Below are 23,134 nucleotides of genomic sequence, written 5' to 3' on the forward strand. Positions count from 1 at the left end.
TTCCTCAAACATGTTAGATATCTTTAGATTTTATTCAGGGAGAGTCATGGGTTTTGAGCTTCACACTATTAATATCCAAAAGTGACTTGAAATTTTTTGCCATGCAACAGTGTTTACCCAGCCAACTTACCCAAGAAATTTGACATAGAATTCATGCTTGTTTTGCATTATTAAGTGATTTAAAGAGATCTAAGGCCGCCATTTTTTTTAAGTCAAGAAACATTTTTAAAATTTAAAATTTTAAAAACCTTTTAAAAAAACATTTTTAAAATCTTAAAACATTTTAAGTCAAGAAACATTTTAAAAACAATTTTAAAATTTTAAAACATTTAAAAATACATTGCACTATTTTTTCTTTATTTTCTTTTGTTACCCATTTCATGATCATTTAAAGATAATGGTTTGTCTCTGAAAAGGAAAAATCAACATCAGAGGAAAAGCTAGTACTTTGCATTCAGTGACAGCTGCTATTTCTGTATAAAATAATTGAATGAAGACATAGGTTTTACATCAGAAATCCTTACCAAAGTGAAAGTTTCTATATATTTTACGCAAACTAACACAATTTAAAAATTAACACGACAAAAGACTGATCATTTGGTAAAGTACTCCAAAGGTTGTACATTGTCAGAGGTTATTTCTATATAACCTTAAAAATAGAATAAAATGTGAAAAAGATAAGTCTATTACATAGAAGAATGGAATATAAGAAGAATCTGAGTATTGAGAAAATCTGCCATTCAAAGATGTCGGATTGCTCTTAATATTACTCTATGTTTTCAGCTACTGTTGCTGACTAGATCATCTAAATTGAGAGAAGAGAGTTGGGGGCAGGTTTAGGATGTATAAGCCAGGTTGGATGAGTACCAGAATGAGTGGGTGAAAGGAAAATAAAGCAGTAAGTGTCAGCTACTTTCGAAAGAAATTTAGTTGTAATCAAAGAAAAAAAAAGTTGAAGAAAAGTATATTTCCTTCAACTTAAAATTTATGATTAAACGCTCAACACTTTTGGGGCTCCTGAGTGGCTCAGTAGGTTAAGTGTCTGTGTTCGGGTCAGGTCATGATCCCAAGGTCCTGGGATAGAGCCCTGCATTGGGCTCCCTGCTCTGTGGAGAGCCTGCTTCTCTCTCTCCCTCTGTTGCACCCCCTGCTTGCATGTGCTCTCTCTCTCTCTTTCTCTCTCTGTCAAATAAATAAATAAAATCTTAAAAAAAAACACTCAACACTTCTAATCATTAATAAACATCTATGTGAAGAACTGAACAATTGCTTTGGCTGAACTTCCTACTGATATCTTAAAAAATTTTAATTTTCTCCATTTCCTGATCATTTTCTACGATATGGCTGTGTAAATGCTAAGAAAAATATTCTGACTTGAATAACACATTAAAATGCACATCTTATACCCCTTGAAGTCTCTATAAATATTCAGTAGTTGATTACCATTTCCCTTTAGTGTTCTCCTTTGGTTTACATGAAATTATACAATATATTTCTGACCCTGGCTATTCCTTCTCCTACTCTGAATTCCAAAGATAGGCATTCCCTTCAGTTCTGTTCTCAGGACTCTTTCTCTTCTTTGTCTGAGTCATTGCCTCATCTGGTGTCTTAATCCATGTGAATCCCAAATGGGAAAGCCAATTACCCTTGAAGAGATTGGCATGTTAGGAACATGAACCAAAATCCACACCAATTCAGCTTTCATTGAGGAAATAAAATGTTAAATTTCCGGCTCTTTGTCATCCTCCCAATTTCTATCATGATAAATTTCTGATATTATCAAGAGGCTATGGCCCATATCTAATATTTGTAACATTTCTGATTGCCTATATTATCTGAAGGTGAGCTGATCACGGTGTCTAGATGAGTGTGCCTGATAGTCATCCATTTAGTATTAATGTTTAGTATATTAATAGATTAAACACTCTCTTATGAGCTACAGAATGCTTGGTCGAAAGAATTTTGAATATATTGAGATCTCCTTAACCAAAAATCCACTGACATATTGATAAGTGAAATAGCAATGAGTAGTAGAGGGCTAGGGTCCTGTTTGTTCTTAAATCTTCACAAGGATTGATGCAAATCAAATCAAAAGTTTTGGCCTTAATTTTGCTGGATAACTTAGGTATTACAGAACCTGTTATTAAAGACTTGAAAATGCCCAATTCATTGTGTGGATAGAAGCTTTTCTTCTGCATTTGTCATTGTATTTTCTGCCATCCCTTCCCTATATGTGTGACCCAGGTCTCTGATCTTTCAAATTGAACGTATCAACCATTTATTACCAGTTCTATATTAATTTCCTTTCCAACTACCACTTGAAGTACAAGATGCTAGTTGTTTTTAATTTCGCTTTAGACAGCAAAAGATATATCTGCATGATTAAAATGCCAGATATCTATATAACTGTTATCAATTATATTAATTAAGGAAAAATTATAGCAAAATTTGCTCTGAGGGAGGAAAAAAAGTATTGCCCTGAAACCTTTATTAACACATGGATGGCCACAAGGTATTATGTTTCTCATAGTTTACTTTTGATTTGTCCAGTTTTAACACAAAAATTTTAGAGGACTTGGGAAAAAGTGTAGTTTTAAGGAGAAATAATTGTGAAATTGGTACCTGTGAACATCATGAGTAGCTACTTTGATGCAAATTATAATAACCTCCACACAAGTACAGGTGATGAAATAGCTGAATTGAATAATTGTTTTTAAATATATGCCTGGTTGGACACCCATTTACATTCTGTAACAAGCTACACAGTTCAGAAAGTTTTTAAGCCACTTAGGAAAATGAACCTTATAGCTCAACAGCATTTCTACTAACATCTAGAAAATTACGATTTGAATTTAAAATGATTATAGCTGTAAATCAGTATTTAAAGAGATTTTACATGCATTACCTCATTTAATCCTCACTGAAATCCTGCAAGATAGGGAGCATCAGAGGATGCTGTGAATTTATTAGAAGCTTGACTATGATCCCACAAATGGTATTGGAGTGCAGATTCAAAGTCAGGTTATCTACTTCCAAGTTTAGTGCCACCCTTATCCACTCATTTATGTGTAAGTATCTCATCTGTGTCAGTACCTGGTACAGATATCATAGGTTGGGAACGGAGAGCACAATTCTGAATAGGTTGATGTTTTTGCCTCCAAGTAGCTTTCAATGTAGCAGGTGAGACAAACACCTAGGTCATGTGATAATTTTAAAGTATCCTATCCAGGGTAAGTGTAAGGTGTCTTGATAGGACCTAGGAAGGAGATGTAATTTTTGTTTGGAGGGGGCACAGACAAAATATCTGAAATGATATTTGCTGGTCCTTCTGTAATTAGTTACATCTCTGGAGATGAAGGACTGTTTCAGAAGAGGAGCATACAGACGTATCTAAGGTAAGAGAAAGCATTGCTTACTAAGTGCACTGTGAGTAATTCACTGTTGATTGAAGTTTAGTATTTAAGTGAGAAATAGTCTACATTGAGGAGGTTCTCTAGCCTTCCTATGAACACTTGGAAATCTCTAGAGATGTTTTTATATGTTATAATGACTGAGGAGAAGCATTACCAAGATCTAGTAGGTATGGGACAAGATTTCACTGCAGGGGCTTCTAGCACAGTGGGTGATTTTCTCACCCTAAAATGATCATTGTGCTCTCCTGAGAAACACAGACAACGAATCATCAACAGCCTTCTAGGATATACTGAGACATTTGGACTCTCTTTGGAAACACTTTTCTGGGCCACTAAGGGCTTTTAAGCAAAGGGTAGACATGGTAAGATTTTTTCTTTACAAATCTCCCTCTAGTTGCCTTGTGGAAAGTGAGTTAGAGGGTATGTGAGTAGACACTAACACCACAAGTTCATGCTTTGCCTTGCAACAGGAAAATCTAAGAGAGCAGGAACAATTTGGCCAAGCCTGAGAGAATTTCCATGCACGGACTCTTCCTACTGGAAAATGTGGATGTTAGCTCCCTTGAGCAGACTGAATGAGAGAGGGTGAAGTGTGCTAGAAGAACAAACCCCATTAAAAGTCCCTATAGTGGGCCAGAGCAAAAGCCATTCATTCCAAAGAACAATGGCACACTCTTTGCCAAGGAATAGACAGCTCTACGATTTTGCCACGTTAAACATTTTTTCCTAAAGATACATCAATCAAATCCCTATTTAGTTTAACTTCCTGAAGTTGGATTTCTGTTTCTGCAACTGAAAGAAACCCTTATTGATTCATATGGGGAGATTCAGTCATGACATATCTTGATTCTGACATATTACCAGAGACAGTGCTCTATTTATATTTTAGTACGTTTATGAAAAAGAAGATGCTTTCATGGAGCCAGAGTTTTTCATTCATTAATTCATCTATGTATGCATGCATGCATCCATCCATCCATTTAGTCATTATTCAAGAAATATGTATTGCAGGCATTGATTAAACACTGGAGAGAAAAAAAATGCTGTTCAGAGTTTGGTCTTATAGACAGATCTCTGGAATTCACCTGGAAATTTGTATTTCCAGGAATAATTCTATCATTTTGTTCATACTTTTGTGAAACTCATCAGTATTGTAAGAACCTATGCCTATTGTGTTATGAAGTTTGGATTTCAAAATCAGAAGTAGAAATGCAAAGCATGAGTTACATTCATAATAGTATGTGAATATCTTCTGAAACTGGTACTTTATACCAAATATCTCTTTAGTTCGTCAAGATATTTTGATTACACTGAAAAAGGGAATTTCTTCATTCTCCAGATGCAAACTGCTTCATTTACATGCCCATTTAGAATCTGAATATATATGCCTTTCTTTGTACCATTTAGTTATTCTAGAAATTTTAAAAGATGGGATGCCTTCAGTAGGTGGTGAAGAGCCTTTTAAAAGCATTTTTATTTTACACAGGTGTAACACAGGTGGTACACCCTTTCCTCTCTGCCCCATAGGGTGTAGCTCTAACTACCCTCTAGGGAAGAGAAGGTTGGGTGAACAGCCTTACTATTTCTCCAGCTCAGTAATTACCTGCAGGAACATTCTCTTCACTCTTCAGGAGTTCTTAAAGGAAGTGCAGGCTGATGCATACAGAATGGCCTTGCATCGTGATTCTTCTACGTGTCACTTCAGCTTCTTCCCCAAACCTTATACACATGTGTGGCTAATTATGTTTTACTTTTTTTCCCTCCTCTTAATTGAAGGATTCAAGTCTCTGTCATGAAATTGTGCATACTGTGGTGGAAGGGCCTCAGATATGGTGCCCTGATATAACTACTTTGTTTTTAGTGACACATGTGGAGGATAGTTTTCACTAATAGAATCTCAGGGGATTCCTACAAAGACACACCGTTACCCATACTTAGATTAATAACACTGGTTTTATTATACTCAGAATATCCTGGGTTTCATAATAAAGTGTATGTAAAAAAAACAAATGATGAGAGAAGCAGAATTCTTCCATTTGGGATTTAGATGAACTAAAATGTCTTTTGAATCAGGATGGGGTGAAGGAGAGGGACAGATTTAGATTCTCTTGCTTCTGATTTGAAACACTGGATAGGTTTGTTAGATACACTGTTTACCCTTCCAGGTTTACTTTTCACCTTTCTCCACCCTGCTCTGGCACCACAAGACCAACCTTTACCAATTTCATCAGTGGCCTTTTCTTTCCCCCTAGCTTCCTGTTCACTTTGGCTAATGGAAGTCATAATGGGAAAAGATTTGGCAGGGGGAGATTGAAGTTGCAGTATTTACTTCTGTGATTATCTCCCTGCCAAGGGACAGATGACCTTTTTCTGAGTTTTTCTACTGAAGTCCATAGTTACTATTCAGCAGTACTGTCTTGTAACTACAGCACCAGCTTCGGCCCTCCCTACATTTCATAAATGCTCCCACCCTCTCCTTTTTAAGCCAAATGATGTTGACTTCCTGTGGTTGCTAAACTCAGGGTGACTCACCATGCCTTGATAGCTTACTTTAAACATGTTCTCATATTTATTAACTGTCCCTGCATTAACTGTCCCTAAATAATTGCATTTAAGTGTGCCCTTTTTTTCTGTTGTGATCATTGCTGATGCTAATGTTCATACTACTTAGCTACTAAGTAGAGAAAAAAAGAAGAAGAAGACCACCACACTTAGCTGGGGAAAGTAGAAGTGAATCTAATTTTAGACCTGTCAGATTTCAGATGTCTGACTAATATCCTGTAAGTCAGATATCTGACTAATATTCCCATATTAGTCTAACCCTAACCCTAACCCTAACTCTGGGGGAAGTGAAAAGAGGTATCTGGGATAGGTAGTTGATTTGGAGATCTGATGAAGTTTATGAATTTGGGAAAATCTGGGTTTCATTTAACACTATAAAATTAAAGAAATCCATGGATTATTTCTCTGTGCTTCCATCCTTGTGAGCCTTTATTTTATGTAGAGAGCTGATTAGAAAAGCAGGAGCTTCAGGACCCAGGAATCTATTATAGCCACAAAACTTACGTGAAAACTGCAGTATCTCATTTTGTGGCAGTAATTCCTAGCCATTACATCAAATGTAAAATGATTTCTTCAAGAGGAAGCTCATCTTCCTCTGAGACATATTTACTCTTCAAACATAGAATACATTCACAACATGAATTATCAAGGCACTGATATGTGTTACAATTTTAGGCAGTATGTAATTGAATAATATGTTTTCTTTGTATATAACACAACTCTAATATTAAAATTTTAAAAGTTATACCATATGGCTATTTCTCAATTTCTTTATGAAGAAAAACTTCTTGTACTAACTCTATATAGTACTCATGGTATCTAAATGGAAGCCAGAAATGACACCTATTTACATAAAATATTATATGATATAAAAACATTATATCAATTATATAATGATTTTATGTATTATTTATTATAATTATAATATAATATTTGCTATAATTGAGCTCTTCCCTTAGGTGGTAATCTATATATTTATAGGTAAAATGTTACACCTTTCAGTCTGTGAGACATTCTTAAAATATCTTTAATGTTTCACAGCCGTGATTTTGAGAATAATTCATCACCTGTGAACACTACTCAGGAGGGAAGATTTAAGATATGATGCTGCTTTTACTATTAATAACCTTCTAAAGTGTTTACTACCTTTCTGTATTTCTTATAGTCTTATTAAAGGTTCTGAATAAATGCTCATATTCTATGCTAGGGAATGTTAGTTTTCTGCTATGTAAATGTTACATAACAACCTCCCCAGAAACTTACTGTCTTAAAATAATTATTTATTTAAACCTCAGTGGTCTGCAGGTCAGCTAATCTCAGCTTGGATATTTTGATCTAAACTGAAGACCACAGGTTTTTGGTCATGTATTTTCGTTTTAGTAGTTTGGCTGAAACAACAATGGATAACTGTGATATGGCATTTTCAAGGAACAGGGTGGAAGCAGAAACACATACACACTGTTAAGGCTTCAACTCAGAAATGGCACCCTGTCACTTTTCCATTGGTTAAATCAAGTTACATGACCATGTCGAACGTTAATTCCTTATGGAAGTATACTCTATAAATACCAAGCTTTGGGAGACACTTGGAGGAAAGGAAGAATTTATTGATAAATACTATAATCTGCCAATAGTGCTTGCAAAGAGACATGTGTTCTCAGTGGTTTTAATCAACCAGTGTTTATTATGCTTTTGTAGGATTTAGAAAATTCATACAGAAAAGTGTACCTTAAGTCTAGAAGGAGACCCAAGACCACAAACATGGATAAGAATAAACTCAGGATAAGTACATGAGAACCAAAAATTAACTGTTTGTGTTAACTAACAATGCCTAAATAAATGGATAACCCTTACAACATTAAAAAAGTACTCCAATATGTGAAGATAATTTTGTTAAAATGTGATACAGGAAAGATTTTAATGGAAGCTACTACACTGGTTTACTTTTAAATATACAGCTGAAAAATGATGAAAGAATTAAGTCAACCCTCTTGTTGATGGTTGGTTTCCTATTCTATTTTGTAATCTGAAGGAACATTTTATTGAAAAGGGGAATCTCTGGATTGGAAGAGCCCTTAAATGATGAAAGAACCTCAGGAAGCTGTGTAGGAATAAAATTAAGATGAATCATTGTACACAGGCAAAGCCATTCTTGTGTTTATTAAACTTCTGAAATTTTCCTGGATACTTTCTATGCATGAGTTCAAGGACTGTTCTTAAATGATCATTTTGTATTGTGAGTTAAAAGGAAGTTTTATTTTGCCTCTTGCCTATTACATTTCTTTGTTCAAGTGTTGTGTACTCTTTGGATATTTTAAATGGTACCAATAAAGCACATTGGTTTGCTACTTTTTAACTTTATATTTCTAAAACCTAACCTAAGAACAAGACAGAGAAATTTGGCCGTTACGTTTTTGAGAAACTCATTGCAGCAGTTTTTTTTTTTTCAATTTATTCAATATTTGTTTTCTTTACTCTTGTGCAAAAAGGAAGCAATGAGTTTTTATTATGAAGAGACATATATTCTATAACTTCAAAAGACAAAAAAAATACATTTTTATGAAATTTCTATGTATGGTAACTTAGAACAACCTAAAATAAAATCATATGTTAAAATATATTATGAAGCCGTTTTAAATATCATTTATATTAAATGGTTTCTGGAGTGAATAATCTTCTCTCAAGAACTGTGTGGAAATTTAATACTATTTTAACAAGTATATCATCTATTTTGTTTCTGATTAATAAAAGCTTATATTTGGTATTTCAGGTTTTTTTTTCAGTTAAAAAGTAATTTTACAGAATCCTTTTCTTCAATTTTACTTTAAAATTGTGAAGTCTGTTTTATATTACAACCCCATTTTCCCATTCCTCGGCCCCTGGCAACCAGCATTCTGTTGCCATTCTGTTTCTATGAGTTGGACTTTTATGTGAGTTAGAATAGTTTTCAGTATTGTCTGAAATAATTTGGAAAGGGTTTGAAATAATGAAGGGCTCTTACTAAAATGAAATTGAACATTTTGCTTCAAATACCTTTGTAATTCCAAAAATAATTATTGTGAATCAGTTAATAGTTTTGTAATTGAAGGAAAAATTGGTGCTTCTTATTGTCCTTAGAGAAGCCTTTTAGCTATGGATAGTTCATAAGAATATTATATTAGGAATGGACTCTTTCAATTTAGAGAAATATCTATATTTCACTTTATGTAAATATATAATAAGAATATAGATTTTATAAATTTGAATGTTACTAAAAGTAAATATTTTAAATTTAAATATCTAAAAATGCATATTTTAATGATTGTATTTTTAGCTTCCTTCTTTTGAAGTATAGTGGACACACGATATTGCATTAGTTTCAGGTGTACAACAAGTATGCATGTTATGCTATGTTCACCACAAATATAGCTATTACCATGATCACCATACAATGCTATTACAATACTACTAACTAAATTTAAAGTTGGGTTTTAAAAATATGTATTTAAATTTGGAAGTTACTCTTTAACCATGGATAAAATATCTATTTGTGAGTATACTATCATATTCTGAAAAAGAATACAACAATTTACAAATATTTGCTTTGTACTTAGGTTTATACCATTTATATGTTATTTGTTTTCCAAAAGATTTTTGTCTCAATCATAAGATTTATTTCGTGTTTATACAGGGAGCATAGCTGAATTAAAAATCTTTGTTATTTTTTTCCTAATCCATCTTAAAGAGATTAATAGAGCTACCATGATGACAGTAATAACTGACATTCGTTGAATGCATACTACACACCAAGGATCTCCAATGATACTTTATACATAGAAACCTTTGTTTAATACAAAATTGAGCATAATTTCTTAATTTTCTCTTTTCCCCCTCTGCTTTAGATGTGGACAGACATTTAATAAAATTTTATAATGAAAGAGCTTCCACAATCCTTTATCTTAACCTCTTCATTTTTAGAGGAGAGAATTCTAGGAATCAGCTAATTTTATGGCAGGCTAGAAATTCAACTTGAAAGACCTAATGAATAAGTTCAGTCTTGTTTTATTAATTTGTTTTACAATTGAGATCCACAAAAGTAGGTATCATATTCTTAACATTAGTTCTATTAGTAATCAAATCTGAAATTTTATTGGTATAGAACCTGACTTCCAGAAGCAATAACATATTTGAAAAATAATAACACACTTCTTGTAGAAGTTTGATTAATGTATACTGAGTTTCATACTTGACATTGATTATAAAATGGAACAAATGACATTATTCATTTATTCAACAAATATTTATTGAGCATCTGTTATGTGTACAGGCTCTGTTATCCATTAGTAAACAAAACAGACAAAAATCCCTACCTTCTAGTTAAAGTAGACTGAACTGTCTCACTGAAAATGTGATTTTTAAAAATAAAGATCTGAAGGAAATGCAAATGTGTGTGGGAAGAGCATCCCCAGCAAAAGGAACAGAAAGGACAGAGACCTTAATGTGGGAGTGTAGCTGGCAGGTTTGAAAATTATGGAGGAGGAATGGGGGATGACTAAAGGAAGTGTTGAGGTAGATGAAGAAACAGTTAGATTATAAATGGTTTTACAGATTAAGTTGAAGATTTTAACATTCGTATTGAGAGGGAAAACAATTGTCAGTTGAAGACTTTTCAGTAAAGTCATTTAAGGGAATCAATAGAGTGATATGGTTCAAAGACTGAATCTTATGGTTCTTACTATTTAGGTGTTAGATAATTTAAAAGCAAAACAAGACAAAACAAAAAAGTAGATTGAGGAAGGATAGCCAGAAAAGTGGAAGGAAGCCAGGTTTGTTTTTATTAGAAAAGAGGCCAAGTAAAGAAAGTATTTTGAGTTAGAATGATCTATGGTGCCACCTGCTCCTGACACATCTAAAAAGGTGAGAGAATTGACCATTGGACTTAGCAGTGTGGAGATCAATAGTGACAACAAAATGAGCAGTTTTGTTGGAGTTGTGGCAATAAATATATGATGTAGTAGGTTTGAGAGAAAATAGGAAGAAAGACATTCAAAAAATCAAGAATAAGGAGATATTTCAAGGAGTTTTACTTTATACTTAGAAGAATGAGGTGATAGCTGCAAGAAGTGGTATCAATATAGTTTCTCTTTATAAAATGAACAACGTAACTGCATGTTATTTTGATACTGAAAGGTATGTACCAGTTGATGGGGAATATGTGATAATTAAAGAAAGACAAAGGGAAAATTGCTACAGAAATGTTTTTGAGAAAGAAAAGGGAGATGAGATTGTGTACACAATGGAAAATTTACATTCAGTTAGAGTGCAGTCCATCCTGATGATAGAGGGGAAGTTAGAGTATTCAGGTACAAATGCAGGAAAATAGATGTGCGAGGGCAGGTGGTGGTTGGAATTTCTCTTCTGACTGCTTTATTTTCTTCATTGAAATAGGAAGAATGGTCACAAGCTGGGAGTGGGAGAAAAGTTTGAAGCAAAGGGACCTAGTACAACAAAATCTTATAGTAGAGAAAAAGAGTGAATGGACTATAGAAATACAGTATGAGTTAGTGCTCAGGAGTTTAAAGCTAGTCCAGATGGTTTGGGGTTTCTTCCAGGCTGGTGTGGTGGTGCAGGTTTAGATATGCAGCTAGTAGAGATTCGGATTTAACTCTAATTGTGGTTTAGCTAAGAGAGCAAACAAATATTATAGAAAACAATGGAGTTGATGTTGCATTTAAGTGAGAGATTTTATAATAACAATTAAATTTAAGCTTGATAGTAAGAGAAGTGTGTGTATTGGATCAGGGGTGAGAGATAAAGAAATAGGTTAAGGTCTCACTGACTTTAAACCATTGTTGGAGTTGGTCCTTTAGAAGGATTGAGCTGCAACATAGAACATTGTAGTAAGACATGCTCGAAATTGAGGTTTTAGGAGAGTAGCAGTGATTAGTAACAACAAAGTCATGGGTACGATCACAGAAGTGAGTTTTGAAGTTAGCGTGGGGACCAAAAAGGTCGAGAAGAAGAATGGAAAGGTCTAGGTCTTAGACTTTGGACTTTGAGGTCACTGCTGAAGAAGTAGTTTGGGAGATATTTGCAGTGAGCCAGGAGCTAATATTGTCAAACAACAAAGGGAGGTGACATGGGGGACAAGGCAGCCAAGGAGATGTTTTATAGAGGAAAGAGATTCATTTGTATGGAATAGGATGATGAATACAGAAAGGGTACTTACTGGAGTCCCAGGCTTATTAAGTCTACAGAAGAAGCAGTATCATCAGGAAAGAACAGATTTAAGTTAGGACAAGACAGTGGGAGAGACATTCAAGGAAGAGATCAAGGACATAGTCAATTTTTCTAATGTTAAACTTGAGAGGAAGAAAAAAAACTATGGATGGTGGGTGGATAAAGAAGATTCAGAAGAGATCTAGGAGTAGGAAGAGACTTCAAAGATGATATAATCTAATATTTTATAACTTGAAGGCTCTTCATAATATAACTAATACTTATCTGGTCTATTTGAGTATTTTCTGTGACTGGCTTCTCACAATGAAGCCCATTCCAAAAAGGAGATATCTTCTATGTTCAAAGATAACTTCCATTTGCCTGAAAACTCAATAAAATCTATACAACACAATTTCCTTATAGTAAGGACTCTCGCTTCTTTGCTCCGTTACATTCAAACACTCTGGTTTGCCTGCTGTCTTCCCTCATCCCTTTCGGAGACTGGACATTTATAGATCTCCTAGTAACTCATTTCAAATCACTGATAATTTCGTCAGCTGACCACCCTAACAGCTACCACCATTTCAAGCAACTTTGGTGAGGAAGTACCCAATTCATTGATCCCCAGTTGCCTCACTATTGATTAGATTCCTTCTACTTTCACATTATTCCTCCATACCCACCTTCTCTTTCTGGTCATATCATATTTACTAATATTCCTTTCAAAAATATTCTTGACTCCCTTTCTCTAATCTCACATAGTCAAGAGTGCAACTATGGACAAATCCCTTTCTATGCCTATATCCCAACAGCTAAGCATCAAACAGTAGATTGGAGGTACTATAGTTTCACATTTACCACACTCAAGTTGTCTTTCCACAATGCATTCAAGAACCTGTTTCTCCAGAAAGTTTAATCTGCTTATTTCCACAATAAAATCACATTTTAGCCACTCTACTTAAATCTTTTATTACTTCTTTCTTTCCTCTACTAATCTCAGTGTATGGCTTCACTTCTGACCAGAGAGAATGCATCAGACAGTAACCACTTAATCTTTTTGCTACCACATCTAAAAATTAACCTGCTGCCTCCCTTTCTCATGACCATGAAGAAAGTGCTACTCCAGTCCAAATCCAATCCCTTCATGTGTGCTTCTTTGCTCCCACTGCACTTCTAGCTTTTCTGTCTCCTGCATCTCAGCATCTCGATTTCTACTACACACTCCCTTTGATCAGTCAAACATGATCTAGTACCTGTAATCTTAAATAAAGCAAGACAAGCCTTGACTTGACCTCATATATCCCTTTAGCTATGACTTTTATCTGTCTTTTGTTTCCCATCTTTTCATAACTAGCTTTTCAAGAGAATTTGTGTGTGTGTGTGTGTGTGTGTGTGTGTGTGTGTTATTTATACTATTTCAACTTTCTCACCTTCCATTTGATTTTTTATTCTTGCCATTCTAGGGTTCTGCTTGCAGGGTTATCAATTAATAACATGTTTTCTATCCTAATTTAGTTGTCAAATATTCTACATAATTGAGCACTATTTTCTTCCTGTGGAGATCAAGAGGATGTCTTGTGGTTATATATATTCTTGGGCTTTAAAATTCAAGTGATGACAGTATGTAATTATTTTAACTTTAATTTATTTTTTTTCTTATAACCACAATTAGCTTTTGAGTTCCCATTCTACTTGGTAGCAAAAACAAAGATAACTGAATCAATTCTAAGTAAATGTGTTTGCTTGAAAGTATTCTCAGGCTTAAAGTATTCTCAGGGTTAGGTTTTCAGTCAAATCAAAGTTGCCTTTCCCCCTCCTCCTTCTTTTCTTTCTGGATTGGTTTAATTTCTGATAAGTTTATGTAATACTATAGTATCAGATGGTGAGGCATCTGGGCTTCATCCTTCCTTTGTCCTAGACTGACATCTGTTGCAATGTACAAGCATGTCCCATGTCCCTACCACATTGGCATCTGTTGAAGTTTCTGTATTCCCACCTGGTTTCTTGACACACATCCTCACACTGCTCTTTGTTATAATTTCCTCTCATCATGACCATGGATCCCTTCAACATCTGCCTGCTTCCTCTCTCTCAGCCAAGTGTCTTGTTATCAGAGGCAAAAGGAAATCCTGTTGCTTCCTCTTGTTACCCAGGGACCACATGAGACTTGCTATGGCTGTCTTGTGTCTTTTCCCTTTCCAGAAGCAAAAAGATATCTCAGCCCTCTTCCCCCAGTTTTACCTGGGTTACTAGGGAATCCTAAAAGGATATTTTTTCACATTGTCCTGGAAAGGATTAGGGTAAATGTATCCTTTATTCATGGGTCCCCAGACTGTTGAGTAATTTTTGTAAATACCCATTTTAATCTTTCCTGATTTAAGAGCAGAAAAGACAATGCATAAAACTTTTCCTTAGGTCCTTTGGGGTCTAAAGGATTATCTCCAACACATTGTTCAATTTTTTTCTGTACCAAAAGAAGTAATTATTCTTATTATTCGAATGAGGGGGAAGAGCAATTTAATGTTTCCATTCTTCCAACTCTTTGTTGTATTAGTAACATAGCTTTCATTAAAATAATAACCAAAGATTTAGCATATCTGCTTTTAGGTCTCTGTTTTCATTCCTCCCAGCTGGCTGGGCTGGGAAAAAAAAAAAAGGACCACATGTTAAAGGTGAAGATACTTGATGAAGATTAGGGGGAGAGATTTGCATTTCTGCAGTAGGACAGAAAAAGTGATCTGCCCTCTCTTTGGGGAAAGATTATAAATGCTGAATAGATTAACATATTTAAATGTATTGATGAGCTGACTAGAAAGTAAGGAATACTCAGAGGCAAAACTAAACGAAAGGAGAAAATGAAAAGTAATAAGCAACATGTTGATCCTACCTTCTATCTCGAGAACAATTGTGAATTCTAGTGACTTGAGTTTTAGTTTTCATGGATTTGGAGAGCATAGAAAATAGATAAGTACTTTCTTAAGTTAGGAAGGCTAAAAGACTATGATCCTGTCATAAAGCTAGGTCCAGCAAATTGGCTAGTCCGTTGATGTAAGTGTAAAAAATATGTAAATGTACATTCACTGAGGGTTTTATAAGAAGATATTCTTATCTTAAATCCTAGTGCTGAATAAGAGGGAAAAATAATCCTAGCTTAAAACCAACTCTTATATTGGATTATAGCCTGAATTTACCTTACTTAGGTGATGTGAAACACTTTAATGCAACACTACAGTTTAAAGTGGTCTGAGGTTGGTATAGCCCCCCAGTCACCTGGCAGAAATAATTGTGAACTTTCTCTGAAAGAAACTGTCTTTAGTCCAAGCCACAAATAATTCCCCTAAGTAAAATTTTAAGAAATACAGATTTATAATAAAAAATCACAAAACACCCAAGGAAATAAGATACCACAGCTAGAGTCTCCAAAAAGGAGTCAGAATATCAAAGCTGAATATACAAAATAAATTTGCTTCATGGGTTGGATAAATAAATTAAAATACTGAGAAGAAGATGGGGCGCCTGGGTGGCTCAGTCAGTTAGGCATCTTCCTTTGGCTCAGGTCATGATCCCAAGGTCCTGGGATGGAGCTCTGAGTCAGGCTCCCTGCTCAGCTGAGAGTCTGCTTCTCCCTCTTCCTCTGCCCCTCCCCGTCCCCCTGCTTGTGCTCTTTCTTTCTCAAATAAATAAATAAAATCTTAAAAAAATATATATAGTCTGAGAAGAAGAAAATAGCAAGAGATTATTAAAGAGACCGGAAAGATTTAGCTAAAAAGATTCAAAAGATTGGTTTGATATTGAAACTACTGTTTAAGGTCAGAGTCTCTGGAAACAGACTCTGAGATACACATTTACATGCAGGAAGTTTACTTGAGTGTGTTCTTGGGGGGGAAAAACAAAAACAAAAACAAAAAACAACCTACAGGGTGGTAAGAGAAGCCTCATTAGGTGAGGAGCCTAATGCAGCAGGAGCCTCAGCTGACGTTATCATAAACTCTGGACCTATTCTCTCCTAAAATTACTACTCAGAGCCAGACACATTTTTAGTGTTTCTATTATACAGAACAGCAGCCATCCCACAGATAGAATATCAGGTTATAAGGGGAAAATGAGATCACAGGCATGAAAATTTCTTAGAAACTCTGAAAGTTCTGCACACATGGTTATCATGATCATGTATCCAGGAATCAAAAGTACAGCCACTGGAATCAGATAATTTCAATTCACTTCTGACCCTGATACTCACTAGCTACTAGACTGAAAGCAAATTACTATGTCTGTCTTTTCCTCAGTTTTCCCATATCTAAAGTGAAATGTATAAAAACTACTTTGTAGGATTGTGGAGGAGAGGAACATAGCTGATGAATAAGCGTAACACTTATTATACAATAATAGTTTATTACATATTATCTGATACAATAAAGATACTTTTGAAAGGAGAGGAGGATATTAACCATGATCCCTAATTTAGCATCTCCCTCAACTTTCCTATATTTATTTTGATGTATTATTTTAATTCCCTGTCCCTATGACATTTTCTGACCATAGCATATGGAGAACATAATTCCCTCTCCAAAAGCAAAACAATATTTTACTGAAGGTTAGCTTTACTGAAATATATGCATTCTAAAACCTCAGGAGGACTCCTTCTCTGACTTTTTCTGTACTTCTACAGAAAAAAATTGCCCATCTTACCTTTGTTATGACCGCATATCACATATTTGCACAGTGATACTATTTCGTGGGCTAAGCATTTTATTTTATTTTATTTTATTTTATTTTATTTTATTTTATTTTATTTTATTTTAAGATGTTATTTATTTATTTGACAGAGATAGAAACAGCCAGTGAGAGAGGGAACACAAGCAGGGGGAGTGGGAGAAGAAGAAGCAGGCTCATAGCGGAGGAGCCTAAGCATTTTAAAATAGGGTTTTTCCTTTTATCTTACTCCTACATTGACAAAACAAGTATAGATTATGGCATTGAGATTTTTGTTGGCAGAAGCATTCACTATTAAATAACATTGAAAAATATGTTTTTATCTGTGCCCTGAAAAGACTATATATGATTTTCTTCTTGTGTTTTTTGTTTTCCTACACTTAGAACAAGTGAAGTACAATTGTTTCACTAAAGTAAAGTCCCTGTATTCTGGCCCTTCAAAAAGAGTGAAATTACTGCTAATTTTTATGGTTGAAATTTCCAACCTATCCAGTAGCATTGGAAATACATCTCATATGGAAACTGATCCACAGTGGATTTCTTTATAGCAATAAACAAGTACTTTGTTTTATTCTTTATGTTTGACCAGATTTATCCTGTTCTTCTTTAAAGAAAATCTGGGGCAAGTTGGCTCCTACCAGAAGCTGTCAAGATGAAAAATCCACACTGTAATGTCAATTTGCAATGCTTGTGGTTCAAAGGATATTTATGGCACATGTGATTTATTTTTCAATCACCTAAGATTTAACAAAGAAACTATATTATGATTAATCTCAAAAAAATTGAGAGGTAATTTATTTTTACAAATTCTGGTTGAACAGCAAAAGCATGTCATTTCTAAAGGTGCTATTAAGAACAACAATAGCACACCAGCTATTGAAGTATGTATAGACTGAATATTTTAAATTGCAAAGAAAACAAAAGACAACACCCGAGGAAAAACTAATATAGACACTGTACTGTCATTTTAGGGAATGCTTTCACGGATATTAGATAGGTGAAAGTGATGTATAACATCTTTTTAGGGCTTTTATTATGAGATTAACTTATTTCTCAAATGCATGTCATCCTTTTGAGTCTTTCTAACATGGTAATTTTAACACAAATTTTAGTTTTCTTAATAAAATTGACAAAAATAAATTAGTTGAGATGAAAATTCAACAGTGTTGGAATAGCTCCTATGTTTCAAATGCTCTGATTCTCAATTTTGGCAGATAACTTCTTGTACTTCTTAGCATCAACTTCGGAAAATCTACTTCAGAATTAATCTCCTAATATTCTCTTTTCAGCTGTATTCTTTTCAGGATTACACCTTACGACCTGCCTTCTGCTTATGAGTAAGTCCTTGGCTTCCTTACTTACGCAATTTTATTTTCTTAACGATAATATTCTTCATTGCAAATTGCATCTGACATAAATTCTCCTTAAGGTCTTTCTCCTTGTTTTCCTGTAAAACTGATTTAGTCTTGTTTTAACTATAAAAACTAATAATTGACAGTTCTTGTTAAAGTGCATTATTCTGTTACCAAAAATTATATAAACTAATCATTTTTGTTCTTTTATTACAAGTATATAAACAGTAAATAATTAGATGTGTTTGAATCAATATTGAAATATCTAAGATACAGTGTTAAAAAAGTTGGTTTGAAAATAGTGTGCTTTTTAACTATAGCTGTCTGTAGAAATATATTTGTTCATTAGGTAACAAAGTTAAAACACGTTGGTATGTGCTTAGAAAAAATCTGGTATGACATGCAGCAAATTTAGCATTCATTTATTGAGTGGGATTATAGTGAACATTCATTCCTTGTATCTTTATGTGAATATTTGGCAAGAGAGGTTTTGTTTTGGTTTGGCTTGGTTTAAAAATTAAAATGTTGCATTTATTTTAACACAACTGAATTTAGTGTGGAAAGCATTTTTGTTTGTTCGGTTTGGTTTGGTGTTGGCTTTGGTTTTGGTAATAAAACATGGGGAAAAGACCAGAAGCATGTATATCCACATATTAACAATGATAGAATTACAGGCAACCTTAATTTCCTTGTTTCTTGACTATATTTAAAATATGTGTTCATAAAAAAGAATTATCAATTTAGGCAGTGCAAGGTAGAATCATATGAACGGACTAAAATTCAAAAACTCTCTTATTTATGACACTTGTAAAAACATCTCATTCCTCAAATACTTTGTTTTGGAAATATGATTTTATTAGTATGGTTAACTCTGGATGAAATTTGCTTATCAGTAAGCTACCTTAATTGTGTGAGCATTGTTAAAGCAGCAAACCAAATGTAGCACATCATAGCTAAGTTATTGCTTGACTTTCTCAAAAGCTTTAGTCAGTCGTGAGGGGAATGACAGTTAAGTGAGGTTTTTCTTTAACATTTTTTTTTCTTGATGGTTATGTCAGTTTTTCATTTGTTTGTTTTTAATAGGGTCACAGGTAATGACAGTAGAATAACAGCATACCCTCTTTCATGTATAACAGGGAAAATATATTGGGAAGATTAGTTTCTATTTGTAAATAACATTAAAAGAATTTAAAAAATAAAAAAAATACTACTTAGGAAGCCGTTGTTTAAGATATTTATTTCCCTTCTGTTTTAATTGGTTCAACCACTCTTTCTTACGAACCACATAGACTTTTGGGTTTCATTAATTTGTTTTAAAATTCTTATGTCATTAAGTGTGCGTGTTTAATTCCTAATTATCCATTCTATTTTTCTTGCTATTATTGTCTTTCTTTGACTTCTGGCTTTCCTTTGCCTTTTCAAACATTTCCAGCAATATTTAAGATCTTTGATAGCTAATGGTAATGTCAGAGGACATTTTCTGGATCCAAGCCAATCATAACGTGTTTAAGTAATGTTTATATATACCAAGCTTGCCAGCTACTTACCAGTGCATAACAGAAGATAAATGTACACCATTCTACTACCAAGGCTAAAAGAAGCCAAGCCATCTGACTGCTAGCAACCTAATTTTTACATAGCTGTTTATAATTCTCATCGTCATGTTACAGCAATATGATTTATTAATCCTTCTGGCATTTTTCTCCTTGACAGCTTCTCAGCTGCTGTTACATCCTTCTTGGATGGGTAAGTTCTATATACTATTTTGAAACTGTGAGTCAAATTTTATGTGTTGAGACTTCATTTGTTTTAGGCACTTAGTCTACTAAAGTGGAAGAACTTGAATTTAACACGATCAAAGATAAAAAAAAGTAGGGTTCAAGAGAAGTAAAAATGAAGAAAAATGAATTTGGAGTTGTGATTGCAATGGAACCTTTCCATAATTTTAACTCAGAGTGGGTTAAAATATAACATACATTACAGTTTTTACAGGCAGGGCATAGCATTTTACCCCAAATGGAAAATATACTTTTAATACCTTGGCATTCTCTCATGAACATTCAAGTACTTTGATTCAGGACCATTTTTGCCAGAATATTTAAAATTTTACACCTTTTCACTATACTTTTACATTTTCAAGTTAATTTAAAATCATCAATAATTAGCTAAAACCATCAATTCAAGATGGTGTTTATGCATTATGTTTCATGTAATTTTTATATTATAAAATTAGATTTGATGCTACTTACATATTATATATATTTAATATGAACAATAAAAAAATATTGGAAAGGAGAGTATACACACACACACACACACTCTGTTTTCGTTTGTTTTTTGTAATAAAACATGGGGAAAGACCAGAAGCATGTGGATCCACATATATTAACAATGGCTAACTCCCACAGAATTATAGGCAATCTTCATTTTCTTTATATGTGTGTATATATATTTACTTCTTATTTATATATTACATACACACACACCAGTGATTTACTAAACTAAGCTCTAATCAGGGTTGTATTGCCAAAATCTATAGCAAAAAAAGAAAAAAATTTTGAATTCTATAGTTCCCTTTGTCTAATAAAAGAAATGAAGTATTTTTATTTAATGTGGACAGACACATTTCTTCATGCGAGTGAATCCAGAAGCAATTCAGCCATGTGAAATATATTATGTACTATCATATTGTCAACTATAAATTTACACAGACTATTTTTTTCAGATGGGTAAATCATATTTTTAGATCTCTATCTGATCTGCTGTCTGGATATTGACATCCTACATCTGTAGTGTTACGTCCTAACATTGTTGAAAATTTGGCTATGGAAAAATGAAGATAATGTGGGTTCATGTTACTTCCTTATGATCTAATTTGATACAGTTAGTTTAAAAATGTAAGAGGAAGGTATAGTTTATCATGAGGTGATCTCACTCAAAATTCCAGTGCCTCAAACTGGCTATTGTCAAGTGATAAATTATGTTGCTGTGATGATTATTTGAAATTTCAAGATAAACATCTATTGGAGTATATTCTCTAGTGTTAGAGAAGGATCTGTAATCTTTAGACATTAACATTCTTCTGTGAGAGCTTTGGTGTGTGATTGTATGTTTCCTCAACTATTCAAGTGTTTTCTATCACATTTCTTCAGAGAAGTAAAACAAATGGTTAATTCCTGTAGGAAAAATGCAACCATAATACAATTTAGAATCTGTTTTAACCTCAGTCAGGAGCTTGTTTTGAAATGCAGAGTTCTTCACCATTGTATTAGAAAGTCATACTATTTGTCTAAAGGATTTTATTTTATTTTTTTTAAAGATTTTATGTATTGGGGCACCTGGGTGGTGCAGTCGTTAAGCGTCTGCCTTGGCTCAGGGCGTGATCCTGGCGTTCCGGGATCGAGCCCCACATCAGGCTCCTCCACTAGGAGCCTGCTTCTTCCTCTCCCACTCCCCCTGCTTGTGCTCCGTCTCTCGCTGGCTGTCTCTGTCTAATAAATAAATAAATAAATAAATCTAAAAAAAAAAGATTTTATGTATTTATTTAAGAGAGAGCAGAGCGAGAGAGAGCACATGAGTGGGGGTGCAGGGGCAGAGGGAGAGGGAGAAGCAGGCTCTCCACTGAGCAGGGAGCCCAACATGCAGCTGGATCCCAGGACACTGGGATCATGACCTGAACTGAAGGCAGATGCTTAACCGACTGAGCCACCCAGGGACCCCTGTCTAAAGTATTTTAAACACAGCTGTGCTGATTGCAAGTGAATACACAAAATAAGAAAGAATTTTTGTCGCTGTGTCTATCCAATTTCTTGTGGAGTCTTTTGTCTTAGTCTAACTCAAAATCATTACTACTTATACCTAACTTGTTTAAGTTCCGTGAAAACTGGTAAACAATCAGTGGAGAACCAGTTAAGTAATTATTAATTTTCACATAGCTTCTTCCTCATTAAAAACTAGGGAAAATAGAGGAAAATCTGGTATACTCTAGATTTTAAGAAGTAAATTCCTCTGTTTCAATCTCTTCTTTTATAGTGTATAATAATATATGGTAGGAGATAATGTCACAACATCCAGAAATTTGAATTTTAAGTCCGTGATCTTTATTAATATAATAGTACTATGAGAGATCCTTTTAAAGTTGTGTTGATATGTAAACTTTCAGTAATTGGACAAATAATTTACTTATGTTCACATTATTAAAATGACATTTCACCAATAGTAAACTGCATTTCCCAAAATTAGCACATCTTATTTTCTTTCTGAAGTCACATAAAGAAATTAATTTGTAACTGTTGATATTGCATATGTGGTGGGGAAGTTTGGGCCATTATGAATTTACAAATATAAAATACATGGTTTTATATACATATATGCACATCAATTGTGGTATATGCAATGCATATGGTATATATCATAATCAATGTAACAAACTATAGAAATGATCCCTGAAAGTATAGTCTTCATAATCAATGTATATATACAATTAATGATTAAGCAGTCTTTATAAGGTTTTAGACCAGAGAAAGTGGATGCCCCAAAAGATAGCTCTGGTAGTGATAGTAATAAATTTAAAGCATTGGATTACCCAGTTTTTGAAAGACTTATTAATGAGTAAAGATTTCATTTTAGAAAATTATTAGGAATGCCTATAATTCTGTCAAAGTTCAGGTAAGGAAATCTTCACAATTTGGGGAAGGGCAGTGTCAAAGAGGTCATTAAAGATTGTTGCATCTTGCACTTTACACGTCACAAAGAAAAGATTTACAAAGAATTATTAATTGGGTGCTGATTTACCATTAACCATTTTGAATCATAATTAATGACAAAGCATTTATTTTGAATCACAATGAAAGTATTTCATATTTTAAAAAAATCATGTGTAGTAAAAATCTATGA

General features: G+C 33.9%; 1 protein-coding gene and 1 pseudogene across 2 annotated transcripts in view; one reads left to right on the top strand and one right to left on the bottom strand.

Moving 5' to 3' along the window:
- The window catches only part of MGAT4C (MGAT4 family member C), a 710,947-nt gene that overhangs the window by 64,684 nt on the left and 623,129 nt on the right, over nucleotides 1-23,134 (top strand). Inside the window, exons 1-2 of one of the 2 annotated variants that reach the window (XM_087868879.1) lie at nucleotides 18,196-18,223; nucleotides 19,952-19,984. The gene's annotated coding sequence lies outside the window, so the exon portion shown is untranslated. Of the gene's footprint in view, nucleotides 1-18,195; nucleotides 18,224-19,951; nucleotides 19,985-23,134 lie in introns of those variants that run through there. The other variant, XM_087868878.1, reaches the window with a different exon arrangement.
- LOC123780982 (small nucleolar RNA U3) lies at nucleotides 22,603-22,699 on the bottom strand (annotated as a pseudogene).

Source organism: Ursus americanus, chromosome 17 (genome assembly GCF_024610735.1).
Source record: "Ursus americanus isolate L20-20 chromosome 17, mUrsAme1.1.p, whole genome shotgun sequence".
Lineage (NCBI taxonomy): Eukaryota > Metazoa > Chordata > Mammalia > Carnivora > Ursidae > Ursus > Ursus americanus.